General features: G+C 40.5%; 1 long non-coding RNA gene across 1 annotated transcript in view; it reads left to right on the top strand.

Moving 5' to 3' along the window:
- Positions 1–15,131, top strand: part of LOC140687628 (uncharacterized) — a 42,568-nt gene that overhangs the window by 14,547 nt on the left and 12,890 nt on the right. Inside the window, exon 3 of the long non-coding RNA XR_012062026.1 lies at positions 2,411–2,521. This is a non-coding gene — a long non-coding RNA (uncharacterized lncRNA). The remainder of the gene's footprint in view (positions 1–2,410; positions 2,522–15,131) is intronic.

The following is a 15,131-nucleotide window of genomic DNA, read 5'->3' as shown; positions in this document are numbered from 1 at the left end:
TACTGTTGGGGTCAAGGGTCACTCCCACAGCCCATGTTTCCCATGTAATAGGGGAAAAAAAAGATTCACTGGACCAGAAGATGTGGCGCTTGTCTCTTCTGTTACTAAGCTGTTTAACTCTGAGCCAATTACTTCACCTCTGTCAACCTCAATCCCTTTCTCTGTAAAACGAGAGGAAAAGGAACAACTCACATTTATTAAATGCCTACTATGTGTAGGAATTGTGCAATGCACTTGATGTAGATGCTCTCAGTTTTCAGGAGGGTGGATGCAATGTCCTCCTCGCTCTCCAAAGATTCTTTCTGGCTCTAGGGTTCCATGAATTAACCATTTCACTTTCATTTAGGTTTTTGATAAATCCACGTGCCAGATACCTTGCTATATATATAGGCTTCAGAGGCACACAGATAAAAGAGTAAACTCTTGTCTTCCAGGATTTTATGATCTAAAAAGACAGACTGGTAAGAAAAGTTATAATCCAACTGGTAAATGTTATAATAACTACATAGGTAAGATGCTAAGTGTTTTACATTATTGATACCATATGTCCCAACAAGATAAAAAAAAAAGTGGGAGATGGTTTAGTAATGAAAATAGTATTGTGTGCGCTGGGATCAAGTAGAAGGAATACCCATCCCAGACTGAGGGGATCAGAAGAAGGTTTTAGAAGACAATGTTTATGTTAAGTCTTTTTTAATTAATTTATTTTAATTGTGGTAAAAGACTCACAACATAAAATTAACCATTTTAAGTGTTCAGCTCAGTGGTGTTAAGTACATTCACATTGTTGTGCAGCTATCACCACCATCCATCTCCAGAACTTTTTCCATCTTCCCAAACTGAAGCTCAGTACCCCATTAAACACTAATTTCTCCCTCCCCCTCCCTCCAGCCGGTGACAACCACCATTCCTCTTCCTGTCTGTATAAATTTGACTATTCTAAGCACTTCATATAAGTGGAATCATACAGTATTTGCCCTTTGAGACTGCCTTATTTCACTTAGCATCATGTCCTCAAGGTTCATCCCTATTGTAGTATGCATCAAAATGTCCTTCCTTTTTAAAGCTGAGTAACATTCCATTGCATGTACTCCATAGCCGTGAGTTCTGCACCTGTGGATTCAACCATCAATCAAAATGATTAAAAAACATTTTTTCCAGACAGTTCCAAAAACCAAAACTTGAATTTGCCATGCAACGGCAACTACTTACATAGCATTTACATTGTATTGGATAGTATAAGTAATCTAGAGATGATTTAAAGTATACAAGAGGATGTGCGTAGGTTATATGCAAATACTATGCCATTTTATTTAAGAAACTTCAGCATCAGAGGATTTTAGTATCTGTAGGGGGTCCTAGACCCATTCCCCGGTGGATACTGAGGGGCAGTGGTATAAACCATATTTTGTTTTATCCATTCATCCTTCAATGAACACTAGGGTTGCTTCCACCTTTTGGCTCTTGTGAATAATGCTGCTATGAACATGGGTAAATAAATGCCTCTTCAATATCCTGCCTTCAGTTCTTTGGGGTATATACTATGTTAAGTTTTGAAGAGTGAGAAGGAATTAAGGCAAAAAGGAGAGAAGCATTCCAAGGAGAGTGAGCGAATTTTGCAGAGACATGGAGGACTACCATTCAGTTCAAACTGTGAAGGCCTTGCACACCTTGGGGAAGGGCAGGTGGCCACAAGCAGAACTGAGATCAAGCCCCTCCTTTTACTGCTATTCTTTTTTTTTTAATCTTTATATATATATAGTATAGGCAGTTTACAATGTGTCAATTTCTGGTGTACAACAGCATAATGCTTCAGTCATACATGAATATACATATATTCATTTTCATATTTTTTCACCATAAGTTACTGCAAGATATTGAATAGAGTTCCCTGTACTATACAGTGTGAACTTGTTTGTTTTACATATTATTAGTTAGCATCTGTATATCTCGAGCTCCCAATTTATCCCTTTCCACCCCCGTCCCCCTCCTGGTAACCATAAGTTTGTTTTCTATGTCTATGAGTCTGTTTCTGTTTTGTAAATAAGTTCATTTGGCTTTTTTTTTTTTTTTGGTTCCACATATAAGTGATATCATATGATATTTTTACTGCTATTCTTAAAGGGTCTACTTTAATGTCATTCTAAGCAAATAATCAAAAACAGGTTTTCAGAAAAGACTTTGCACCCTACTGGAAATGACCACTAGCTGTTCGTGCATTGTGGGGACCCCAGTCTTACGTTTCTCTGTCAATAGGCCCCCTCACCCTGCAGGTGTCCAATAAGTAGTAACGGAATGCTCAGTAAAACCAATTCTTTATGGTCAATGGATTTATGCTATTTCATAAAAATCTTTTGCTCAAAATAATATTCTCTCATACCCTGCTTTTATCTGACTGAATTCTTTTCAGGATCCACTAAGCCAGAGCACAAATCCGTTGATAAGATTCTGCATTCAACTCTCCAGCCTGCTGTCTCTAACACGGACTGAATCCCTTCAGTTGTAACGAAAATGGTGCCAGGTAAACTCGGGGCCCCGCCCAGCTCTGAAGGATTTTAATTCGATATAACGCATAATCTATTCATTTCTATAAAGGATCTTGATCCCCTGTGAACCCAGTTAAATTCTAGGAGAAATAGATGGCAGGCCGTGTGTGTGTGTTTGTGAGTGTGTGGATCAGTGTGTAGATGACTCAGGGGGCCTCGGTGTTTCTCACAATGCTGATAAACACGGACACCCTGCATGGACAAGCTGTTCTCACAGGAGGATCTGTGAGTCATGCCCGTGCGTTCTTCAACTTGTTTAACTTTTCTGGTATATTCATGTTTATGCTTTGGTTTATGATGTGAAATAATAGTAAAAATCAAGAATCCCTAGAACGATTTCTCAACAAAAGTGATTCAGCCGATGGAGGTTTGGTCTGTGTACATGGTCACGGGTCAGGGAGTGTCTGGAAAGGGGAGGTTGTACAGCCAAGGTCACTTTAGTTGTTGCTTTGTAAGATGATTCGCAGACCCCAAAATGCTATAAAACCAGAGCTCTAGACCTGAAATCCTGCAGCATGGCTCACTCAGTGGAGGCGGATTTTGAAATGACCTTACGAGTCAGAGAGCAATACAAAAGCAGTGTGAACTGGTGTTTCACCCGGTGAGCGGTGCACCCCAATGCATCGATGAAGGCGCAATTATAGAAAAGGAGAGTCTGGTCCTTACCTTTTAGAGACTCGTCACTTCACACCTGAAGTCTAGTGTTCCACTCTGGTTATCCTGATGCTCAAAAGCAACTCTGAGGCATGTAGGCAGTAAGCATCCATTTTCATTATATTCTCCTTCTTAATTTTTAAAGTGTATATTAATTTACAGTTTCTGTAGCAGTTTCTATTTGCAACTTCTTATTATGAATGAGGCAATATCTTTGCACCAGTTAAAAGCCATTTATATTTCCGTTTCTGTTAACTGTTTATATCCTTTTTCATTATTCAACTGGGTTATTGGGGTTTGGGGTGTGTTTTTGAAGACGCTTTTACATTTTAAGACCATTAGCACTTTGCCCATTACATGGGCCATTATATTCTTTTATTCAATGTGAATGATGTGATAGGCGCGCTGTACTGCTTAGGGTTTAAGTTCAACTTCAGATCCCAGAGCTCCATCTCAATGCCCCTGGACAGCGGTTTATTTCTCCCTCAGATGTAAGCATGACCACCGGATGTTAGGAATGGTGGGGTGGCTCCGGTCAGCACTCCACCACCCCCAGACTTTGCCCTGCCCACGTGGCCAAAGAGGGCTCACTGCCGGGTCCTTATTACATGGCACAGGGCAGAGGAAGATGGGGTATATCACCTCCTTTAAGAACGCCTCCCGGAAGTGGCCTGAGTTCCACATGCCGGAATTCATCACAAGGCCGCGAGAAGCTGCAGAGGTTGCTGGCAATGTTGTCACCACGAGTAACACGGGGATTCTATGATAAGCACAAAGAGCATCGATTAGGGGACCCCTAGCAATCTCTGCCACATCTGTTTTCCTTTTACTGAATTGGAAAAGAAAAACTGATTCTCAAAGAGGGAAAACTCCCCCAAACTTACCTGGTTAACACCCACTCACTGCTCTTGTGTCAACGTAGAAGTCACGTCCTCCGAGAAGCCTGCTTGGGGTTTCCCCTCCTTCCCTTCATCCGCTGCGCCCCATCTGGAGGAGGGCTCCCTGGTGCTCTCTGTCAGCAGCTCTCCTCTCCGAGCGTTTCAGCTTGCCAGAGCTGAAGTTAACGACTCACCGATGTGACTGTGCGTGTCATGTCTGTCTCCCGAAGGGCACTCTGAGCTCTGTGAGGGCAGGGGCTGAACCTGTCGTGGTCACATGGGCCCTTGGCAAGCACCCAAGGCAGATTGCTCAAATCAATTCATAAATGAATGGGAAGGCACAGGGTGTGCTCAAGGTCATACAATTAGTGCAGAACCAAGACCGAAACTGGGTCTTTAAACTCATATGTTCTTCCTGTCACCCCACACAGCTTTTCCAGGGGACAAACTGAGGCCCAGAAGGACAAAGTCACTTACCTGAACGTGTGCAGATTACTAGTGGTAGGACAAACTCTGGAATCCGGGATGCTTAACGCTCAGCCCAGTTCTCCGTCCACTATAATATGATAATGCTTCTATTGCCAAACCCAAGCAGAAAAAGTCAAGGTGTTCACAAAAAGATGTTCAATCATGTTCACACACAATTTGCTTAAACTCATTTTGATTTTGAGAATAAATCAGAAGAATCATGTGTAACACGTGAACCCTGATTGGATTCTAGATGATCAGGAAAAAAAAAACTGTAAAAGGTATTTTTGGAACAACTGGAGAAATGTAAATATAGTTTATATACTAGATGTTAGATATTAAATAAATGTTAATGTCCTTGGACGTGATAGTAGTATTGTGGTTGGGTCAAAGAATATCCCTTTTCTCAGAAGGCGCAGACTGAAGTATTGAGTGGGATTGGGGGAGAAGCGTTATGATGGCTACACTAAAATGTCTACCCTATGATGTCTACACGGGTAAAATCCCGCCTTTGAGTTCAGTTTGGAAGATAGTGCGGGTCTGTATGTACAGGGGAGCTGCTTATCTTCTCCTCCCGGAGAAGAAGTGGCATCTTGACCATCATATAAACTATTGATCAATATTATTATTTTGATCAGCTGAGACTAAGGCATGTCCCCCCCCCACAGCCCTGATTGAATGAAAGATTTTGCATCATCTATTTGCTGACAAATGGTAATAATACAGCTGCTTTCAAAAACCTCTCTTTGCACATTCTTGGTTGGCTGTGTCGGGGAGTACATTACAAGAACATATGTTACAAAATATTCTGTGGCTTTTTAAACACAATGGACCTTGCCAGAGAAGGCCATGTACCCTTGGCGTCCAGTCCTCATAAACAATGTTTTCGTTGTCTCTGAGAATCATTTATGTTTAGCACGTGCTGTTTTTAAAGAATGGCAAGAATTCCTAAACAATTGAAGCTCTAATCTATGATTGTCCTCTAGAAACAGAAAGCCAAATCACAATATTCTAAACCAAAGAATAAGGTACCTAATGTGTCTCCCAAATGTTTTTGTTTCTCCTGCCTTCTCCTCAAACTTCAGTCACCTACTTTACTACTCCAAAGTTACAAAACTGTAATTTTTAGAATAAAGCATTAGTAAAGGGGGAAAAAAAACCTCTTTAGATTCCACAAAGATGTTAAGGAGACTCAAAGAAGATCGACTAACTATAATGGTCTTTTAACACTAAAATAGGCAACCAAGCAAAGTCTCACAAATCTCCATCCCTAGAGAGCATTAAAAATAGAATGGGCCACCACACGCCTCAGATGATTTATTTTCTCAGATGTTCAAGGGCAAAGGTCTCGACCACACCTCTTGAAATACTTTCTAGCATTAATATTCTATTAAAAAATTAAAGCAGACCACAAAAGTGAGGTCAAATTGTGTTTGTGATATTCCTGGATATACAAATATCAGAGAAGTACCAGACTCAAATATTAGTGTGAGTGACCCTAGGTGGTCTCCGAGCCTGAGAGGGCGGCGGGGGGGAAAGGCAGGACTTTTACTGTTCATTAATTGGGGAATAAGCATGAGGAAAAACAGCCCTCTATTGTCTGCTTACCTGATGTGTTCTCATCAAAGTCTTAAAGATGAATCTAACATATTACCTTTTATTTAATAAGGCTCCTTAATCAAGATGTGAGCATGAGGAATCTCAAATATTCCCAGGGAAAGCAAGAGGATGCTGGTAGAATTTATCTGACTAGAAATGTCTGCTGCTGCTACTTTGAGAAAAGCTTCCAGAATATGACCAATACCCATAGGACCCATCAATTTATGGCCACTCATGAACTGTAAAACCATAAGATTAGCCAAAAAAAAAAAAAAAACCCCATAAGATTGGCAATATTTAGAGGAAAGAGTCATAAATCATTTTAGCATATTAAGAAGTCTAATAAAGGAAGTTGATTAGTTCTTGTCCTCCTTTCGGGGAGAGCCACTTCAAGAATGAGGGCAGATACGAGGCACATTTTGGAGCAATAGCTAGGAGCAAAGAAGGGATGGAAAATACCAGCTGTTATGGATGGAATGTTTGTCCCTCCTCAAATCCATATGTTGAAACCTACTCCCCCACTGTGATGGTATTAGGAAGTAAGGCCTCTGGGAGGTGATTAGGTCGTGAGGGTGGAGCCCTCATGAATGGGATTAGTGCCCTTTTAAAAGAGACCCCTAAAAGCTTCCTCTCCCTTATGCCATGTGAGGACATAGCTGGAAGGCAGCTGCCCACCTCTGAATCACCAGACGCCAGATCTGCTGGACTTCTTGGCCCCTAGGAGTGTGAGAAATAAATTTCTATTGTTTATAAGTCACCCAGTCCATGGTGTTCTCTTATAGCAGCTCTAACAGACTAAGACACCAACTAATTTGGGAGCATTCTGCTTACACAGAGTCCCATGCATATTGCTGGCTCCTGCTAATACTCTTCCGTTTTCACACGAGGCACCTGGATTAATTTGCTGCAACAAACTACCACAAACTGCGTGACTTAAAACCACAGAAATTTATTCTCCTGGATTTCTGGAGGCTAGAAGTTTGAGGCTGTGGTGTCAGCAGGACCATTCTCACTCTCCTGGCTTCTGGTAACTGCCAGTATCCCTTGGTGTTCCTTGATGCTGTGGTCTGAATGTTTGTGTCCCCCTCAAAATCCATTCGTGCTGAAATCCTAACCCCTGAAGGCAGTGATATTAGAGGTGAGGCCTTTGGGAGGTGCCTCTATCCTGAGGGTGGAACCCTCAAGAAAGACATTAGTGTCTTACAAAAGTGGCCCAGTGAGGTCCCTGGCCCCGTCCACCATGTGAGCAGGTAACAGTTCTGAGACCCAGGAAAGAGTCTTCACCTGACCATGCTGGCTGCCTGATCTTGGACCCCAGGTCTCCAGAAAGTGAGGCATGAGTTTCTGTGGTCTGCAGGCTCCCGGTCCGTGGTACTTTGTTACAGCTGCCCGAATGGGCTAAGACTCTGGGTTTGCAGCTGCATTACTCCCAAGTCTGCCTCCAGTCACGCAACCGTCTTCCTCCTATGTGTCTGTGTCCTCACTGGCCTTCTCCTGTCTGTGTGTGTCTGTCTCTGTGTCTCTCCTCTTCTTATCTAGACCTTATTGGAATCACAACCCACCCTAATCCACTCTGACCTCATCTTAACTTACATCTTAATTACATCAACAAAGACCCTATTTCCAAATAAGGTCATATTCACAGGCACCCAGGGTTAGGACTTCAACTTTTTTTTTTCGTGGGGGGGACACAATTTAACCTACAACAACACTTGCCAGTCAGTCATTCCATTGATTAGAACCACATTTATTGAGCAGCTACTTAACCCTTCCAGGCCCTGTGAGTTAAACAAAAAAATCTAGGCTGAAAGATGATTTTTTTTCCCTCAAGGAGTTAGAAAAGAGCACTTATTATAAAAACAGCTTGAAAAACCATTAAATGCTAAAAAGAAGTTTGCATCAGTGCTATTTATAAGATTAAAAAATGGGGGGAAAAAAACTAATTATCCAATTAAAAAGGTGTGTAAAAGTAGAATGACCAACTCAATCCTGGTTTGTCCTGGACTCTCCAATAGAAGTTTTGCGTCCTGAGAACCCTCTCCAGACCCAGGCAAATGGAGGTGGGTGGTCACACGATAGCAGTATAGTAAAATAGTATGCAATTTTCATTTTTAAAATGCTAATAAAGATTTTTAAGTGAGATGAGAAATGTTTTTAATATAATGTAAATAATTTTTTAAAATTCTATAGAAAAAAAAAGGTACAAAATATGCCAAAAAGTTAACTGCAGTTGCCTCTGTTTAGTGGGATTATGAGAAGTTTTCCTTTGAGCGTCTTTACACTTTAGTGTGCTTTTCAATTTTCTATTGATGAATATTTATTGCTTAATTAGGAAAAAAAAGTAAGGGAAAAACTAATAAATTTATGAATGGAAATTAGCCTCCTAAATTCCTACTACTTTTACTCTCATAGAATAATTTAAAAACCACTCTTAGTAAGTATTTAGTTTGTGCTGAACACTGCTACTCATTTAATCATTATTCCTTAGAATAAAACTACAATGTAGGGACTTCTGTTATCACCACCTTTCAGATGAAGACACTGAGGCTCACAGAGGAGAAATGACTTAGTAGCTGGAGAGTGGAAGAGCCAGGATTCTAGCCCACGTTCTGGACCCCTGCTCTCTCCTCCGAGAGAGCTTCCCGTGTGATCCATATCTGTAGCAGCGTGTGTAGGACACCCCACTATTTCCCCCAAAGCGTTCATGGCCTGACTTTCCCTCTGGCTGCTGATACACACAATTGAAAGCAAGGTTGAGAGTAAGTGGTGTTAAGTGCATAGAAAATGAAGAGGAGAACAGGCAATCATTAACAGGAAAAGCAAATTTTGTGCAAGGAATGAAAACTTATCACGTTATACCAGATGGCTAAGCTATGATTAACATTTACATAGTAATAATAATGTACATACTTCGTATTGATCCAAATTAAATGATGGTTAAAAACTGTAACGGGAGAGTGGCGGCAAGAAGTGTGTGTGTGTCCTCCCCTAAGCGGCAGGAGGGCGCTATGGCCTCATGCCCCACTGGGAAATCAACTGATAAAGCCTAAAACTGAAAACTCTAGAAGTAAACATACAACTTATTAATAAAAATGTATGAAGATGAATACTGAAATAACCCACTAAAAGTGTTGGAAGTGTCTGGGGAGCAGAGAATAGGTAGAGTTGATCAGGGTTTGCTGTTTTTAGTAACAAGCCTTGTAGAACTCTTTCACTCTGCAAATTACATGCATGCATCATTTTAATAAAAATAAAAACAAGAAAAATTAAAATAATAACAACAGATATCCATGTACATATCTTTGCACTCATCAGAAAATCATTTATAAAAAGTGGGATTTGGGGGTCAATGAAAATGCATATTTTAAATTTTGGTGCATATTGTACAACTGGGATCCAGAAAGGTTAGATAAATTTCAACTACAATCAATAACTACATGACAATATTCATTTCTCTACTTCTTTCCCAATCTTCTGTCAATTTTTCATCTCTGACAATATGACAGAAATAATGAGACACTTTATTTGCATTCTTTGATGATGAAAGTCATTTCTCTCAGTAATAAGTACATAAATGTGATTTTTATTAGTTATTTCTTTTAATTGTTTTGTGAAATTGGCTGCTTATATCCCTCGCCATGTTTTTCTTTTCTGCTTTTTCTTGTTGACATGTAAAAAGTTTACTATGTATTATCAATATTAACCTTATGTTTGTCACATACTTTGCCAAAAATTTTCCAAATTTGCCCAAACATTTTGTGGCATAGTTAGAAAAAAATTTCTCTATCCCATTTTTCTTCAATCATCCATATTTTATATTTCATTTTTATTTTTGAAGTTTTATGTTTCCCGCATTTGAATTAATGTTGATGAAAAATGAGACAGTGATAAGTCATTCATTTTGAATTAATTTCTGAGTGTTTTAAGTTGAGGGGAGGGCTCTTGCTCCCCCTAGATGTGTAGCCAAAGCAAACACTAATTTCTAGATTCCAATTTATTGTGTTGTCTCCCCTTTTAGTGGAAATTAGAAATACCTTACCCTTACTTTCAGTTTTTGATTGCATTTCAGTAGCAATCAGTTATGTTAAAACATGAATAAAATTTTAATAGCTTGAAATTAAACTAAGATTTCAATGATTTTTTGGCATTTAGATTCATTTTATGTGTTCTTGCTGCCATGGCCTTTGAAGTCTCAGAATGGTAAGCATTTTCTAGAAATTGGTGGGATTTAGAAAAGAAGGAATTTTAGGTGCTTTTTAGCTTCTGTTCGTTATTGATAGAATAGAGGGAAAAAAGGAGGGTTGTGATAAGATTTCTCTGCTCTAAAACAGGACTTTCCAAGAACTATTAGAAGAAACAGTTTCCTCAAAGTAATGAGAAAAAAAACAGTGGAACCTCTTACTAATTTCGGATGTTCCCCATCTAGGTATGTGCTCTGTAGAACTAAATTGGGATGTAAATAAATTAGCAATGCCCAGAAGTATAAGGACAATTACATTCAAAGACACATACGTGTATGAAAGAGAAACTTAATGAGGTGGTCTGTAGACTAAAGAAGGAAATTGCATTTTCTTAAATACTGGACAACTTAGTAAACAAAAATCAAAGGAAATGTCCACCCACAAATTTTAGCACTCTTATTTGGATTTGGGGGAAAAATATATGGAAATTGTTAAGAGAGTAAATCCTAAAAGTTCTCATCACAATGGAAAAAAAGTGTTTTATTTTATTTTGTATCTACATGAAATGATGGATGTTCACTAAACTTGTGGTAATCATTTCGTGATGTACGTAAGTCAAATTATTTGCTGCACACCTTAAATTTATGCAGTGCTCTATGTCAATTATACCTCAATAGAACTGGGGGGGAAAGTGCTTTCAAAAACTGCAAGATGATAGAGTAGATAAAGCACAATGTCTCTCCTGATTATCCTGTTAACTCGTGAGTAGAAGAAATGCAGTTTAATTTTAAAACATTATTGGAGTGTCTGTTATGTACTAGACCCTGTGCTAGGTCTAAGGTCATGAAAATGAATGTGACACAATCCCTGACCTAAAGGGACTTAGAGTTTGGGAGATCTCATTCATTGCAACATTCAGAGCAATTGCTCTATCAAGTGGAGGCATGACCTTCTCTGCAGGTGGAGTGGTGGGGTTTAGAGCATCCTTGGGGTTTGGAGGAGGCATCTGGGAGGAGCCGGTCCCTGAGTAAGAGTTAGTCAGGGGAAACCTGCAAGGGCAAAGCCACCAAGACATGAAATAATATGACATTCACAGCAGAGGGATTTACAAGGACTTTGATGTTACGAGAGCAACAAAAGAGAGGGCTAAATAGGTGGGAGATCAGTCTGGAAAGGGAGACAGAGCCTGAGGAACCTGCAAGCCATGCTGAGAGTTTATTCTTTACGGACTGAGGAGGGATCATAAAGGCAGGACAGGAGGGACAGGGAAGTAGCAAGTCACTGGATGTCCCTGGGCCCCAGGTGTCCCACAAGTCTAAATTCTATAACCAGAAACCCCCTCATCATGGATGTGCTTTATCCACTGGTGTGTTTTGAAGGAGGTCAGGATATGCCACCCCAAATATGCCACTGGGGAATAAAGGTTGTTTTGCTGAAAACAATCAAGAAGTGGCAAACCCAGAAAGAACGCTTTGCCTTTCCCAGCTGCCTAAAAGCAGGTCATAAATTTCCCTTTGTGAAGGTGTTCCCCCTCCCCTTTCCTGTAGGAGGAGGAAAACTACCATTATCACTAGAGACAGAAAAATCAGCCCTGAATTGGGTCTATGTAAGCAAACCTTATTAAAATAACCCTTATCTGCCATTAGATTTCCGCATATATCTACCTTCCCACAGTTTACCAGCTCTAGGAGCCCAAACCCTTTCCCTGCATCTTATCACTTCTCTATAGATTTATCACCCTTTGTTAAGAGGGTGTATAAACCCCATATTCTAACCACCCCTTGGGTTGCTCATCACTGACTACTCCCACATGTATGCCTGTTGCATGTATCAACAGACTGTGTTTTTTTCTTCTGTTAATCTGTCCTTCGTCAGTTTAATTTGCAGGCTCTAGGCACTGGACCAAAAAGGGTAGAGAAAAAAGTTGTTTGTTTGTTTGTTTTTCCTATCCTACAATTCCTACATTCAAGCCAGGTCTCATACAGGGGGAAAAAATGGCTATTTTAATAATAAAAGTTGAAATGAGACTTAGGGGAAGAAGGCCATGTGAAAGACAGAGGCAAAGATTGGAGATACGCTACCACAAGCCAAGGAACACCTGGGGCCACAATACGCTGGAAGAAACAAGGAAGAATTCTCCCCTCGAGGCTTTAGTTCCTGCTGTCACCTTGATTTCAGTTGTCTGGCCTCCAGAAATGTGAAAAAAGAAATTTCTATCATTTGAAGACACTCAGGCTGTGGTAGTCCGTTATGGCAGCTCTAGGAAACATGCGATGCTATAAAATTATCTTTCTGAGAGGAGAAAACCATGAAGAGAGTGACGTCAGAGAATTCCAGGAGGAGAGGTGGATTCTCAGGGTTGGGGGAAGAGTACAGTGTGAGTTTCTGGATCATACTTGAAGCTTCTTCAAGGTACACAAGCCAATCCCCTGATCTGGGAAGCCTCATCCCCACCTTCTCCATGCCCCTGCTGTCACAAGTCACTGACTGTGATGAGAACATGTGACATCCATGTGCTCAGCTCGCCTTGAGAACATTAGCCACAATTGAGAGACACAGGCCAGGCTGCGCTTTGCCTAGTGTGTGTAAGCCTGTGGGAGTTGTGGTTGGGGTGGGGGAAGGAGTGAAGAATACTGAAGGCAGGCCCCTCACGTAGAAGGGTGACTCCACTGGACCCCTCTGGGCTCGATGGCCAATTGTTTCCGGCCTGGAAAGGATGCCTGTCTTGTCCCCCCCACCAGCACCCCACCATGCACCCTTGAGAAAGTGAAAAAGAGGTATTATTATGCTCGGGACTGGTTAACATCCTGAACTTAGCAGTAGCAAGTCAATTAAGCAATAAAACTAAGGCTTTTATAACACTTACTTTAAAATAAAAGTGGAACTATAACATGACAAGAGTAAGAATTCAGGATGAAACTTAGATAAACTCTCTGCCCAGGGATTTTAAGCAAGATACTAAGTTCTCTAAATTCAGCCTCCTTCTCTGTAAAACATGGTTAAATCCAGTTCACAGAATTGCTGAAGGATGAAATGAGGTGATGTCTACAAGAACTGTAGGAATCGTGACTCACTTGGTTCAAATATTAGAAACCCAAGTAAGACTATTTTTTCAATGGAATGTATTGGCTCCTATAAACTAGGACACCCATGGATGTGACTGGCTTGAAAAGATACAAGTGCCTACATGTCAACAGCCCTTTTCTCTGTCTGCTCTCTCTCTCTTCCCTTTCTTGGCTAGTCTTTGTGTAGTGGTTTCATTCTCTTTCTCCAGGAGGCTTCTTCCATCCTAAGAAGACGTCTACCACTAGTGCCAGGATTTCACATGCCAGCCTGGCAGTTCAAGTCGAAAAAAGGAAGCTTGCTTCTCCCACGGTCCATGTATCAGTCCCAGGGAAGGGCTCTGACAGGACCGGCTGTCCTACCCCCAATGCCAGAGAGACTGACGGGTCTGAGTGTCTCCCAGGGGCTGGGCGACAGCAGTAATCCTGGAGAGTTTTGGGGGTTTTTTGTATATACGTATTTTTTATTGACATACAGTCAGTTTACAATGTTGTGTCAATTTCTGGTGTACAGCATCATGCTTTAGTCATACGTGAATATACATATATTCATTTTCATATTCTTTTTCACCATAAGTTACTACAAGATATTGAATAGAGTTCCCTGTGCTATACAGTACAGACTTGTTTCTCTATTTTATATACAGTAGTTAGTAATCTGCAAACCTTGAATTCCCAATTTATCCCTTCCTACCCCATTCCCCTCTGATAACCATAAGTTTGTTTTCTATGCCTGTGAGTCTGTTTCTGTTTTGTAAATAAGATTTTTTGTCTTTTTTTTATATTATCACTTTATGCAAGTGATGTCATATGGTATTTTTCTTTCTCTTTCTGACTTACTTCACTTAGAATGATGATCTCTAGGCCCATCCATGTTGCTGCAAATGGCATTATTTTATCATTTTTATGGCTGAGTAGCTTTCCATTGTATAAATATACCACAGCTTCTTTATCCAGTCATCTATCAGTGGACATTTAGGTTGTTTCCATGTCTTGGCTAGTGTAAATAGTGCTGCTATGAACGTTGAGGTGCATGTATCTTTTTGAATTAAGGTTTCCTCTGGATATATGCCTAGGAGTGGGATTGCTGGATCATATGGTAAGTCTATATTTAGTCTTTTGAGAAATCTCCATACTGTTTTCCATAATGGCTGCACCAAACTACATTCCCACCAACAGTGTAGGAGGGTTCTTTTTTCTCCACCATCTGTGGAGAGTTTAAAGTATGTAGGTGTTTTCATGTTCAGGGAAATCATGTGTAGAAAAAAAAAATCTATGGACATACACCAAACTACATTATTTCTGGTGGAATTATGGTATGTCTGTTTGCTTACTTCTTTGCAAGTTTTGGCATTTTCTAAACATTCCATTAAAAGCCATATTACCTTGAGAATGAGGGGTTAAAATTACAAAAACTAATTGGAAAAAGAAAATACATTGCCGAGGAAGACAGGCGTAATACACCACCCCCCCGCCGAGATGTGCCCCTTTGGCATGTGGATTATTTTGAGCTGAAGGCAATCAAGCCCCAGCATACTCAGGAAAAACTTTTACCTCTCCCTTAACTGCCTAAAAGAATTTAGATAGGGGGCCTGGCCCAGAAAGAGAGCTATTATGAGAGATAACTTTTTATCTGAAGGACTTACCTGCATGGCCCAGCAAACATCTGATTACCAAACCCCTGCTTTTCTTATCTGCCTGTAAATCCCTCCCCTGCCTTCAAGCCCCAGGTCCCTCTCCCAT

This window comes from Vicugna pacos, chromosome 20 (genome assembly GCF_048564905.1).
Source record: "Vicugna pacos chromosome 20, VicPac4, whole genome shotgun sequence".
NCBI lineage: Eukaryota > Metazoa > Chordata > Mammalia > Artiodactyla > Camelidae > Vicugna > Vicugna pacos.
The sequence above is the reverse complement of the archived record's forward strand: the minus strand, read 5'-3'. Positions and strand labels throughout refer to the sequence as shown.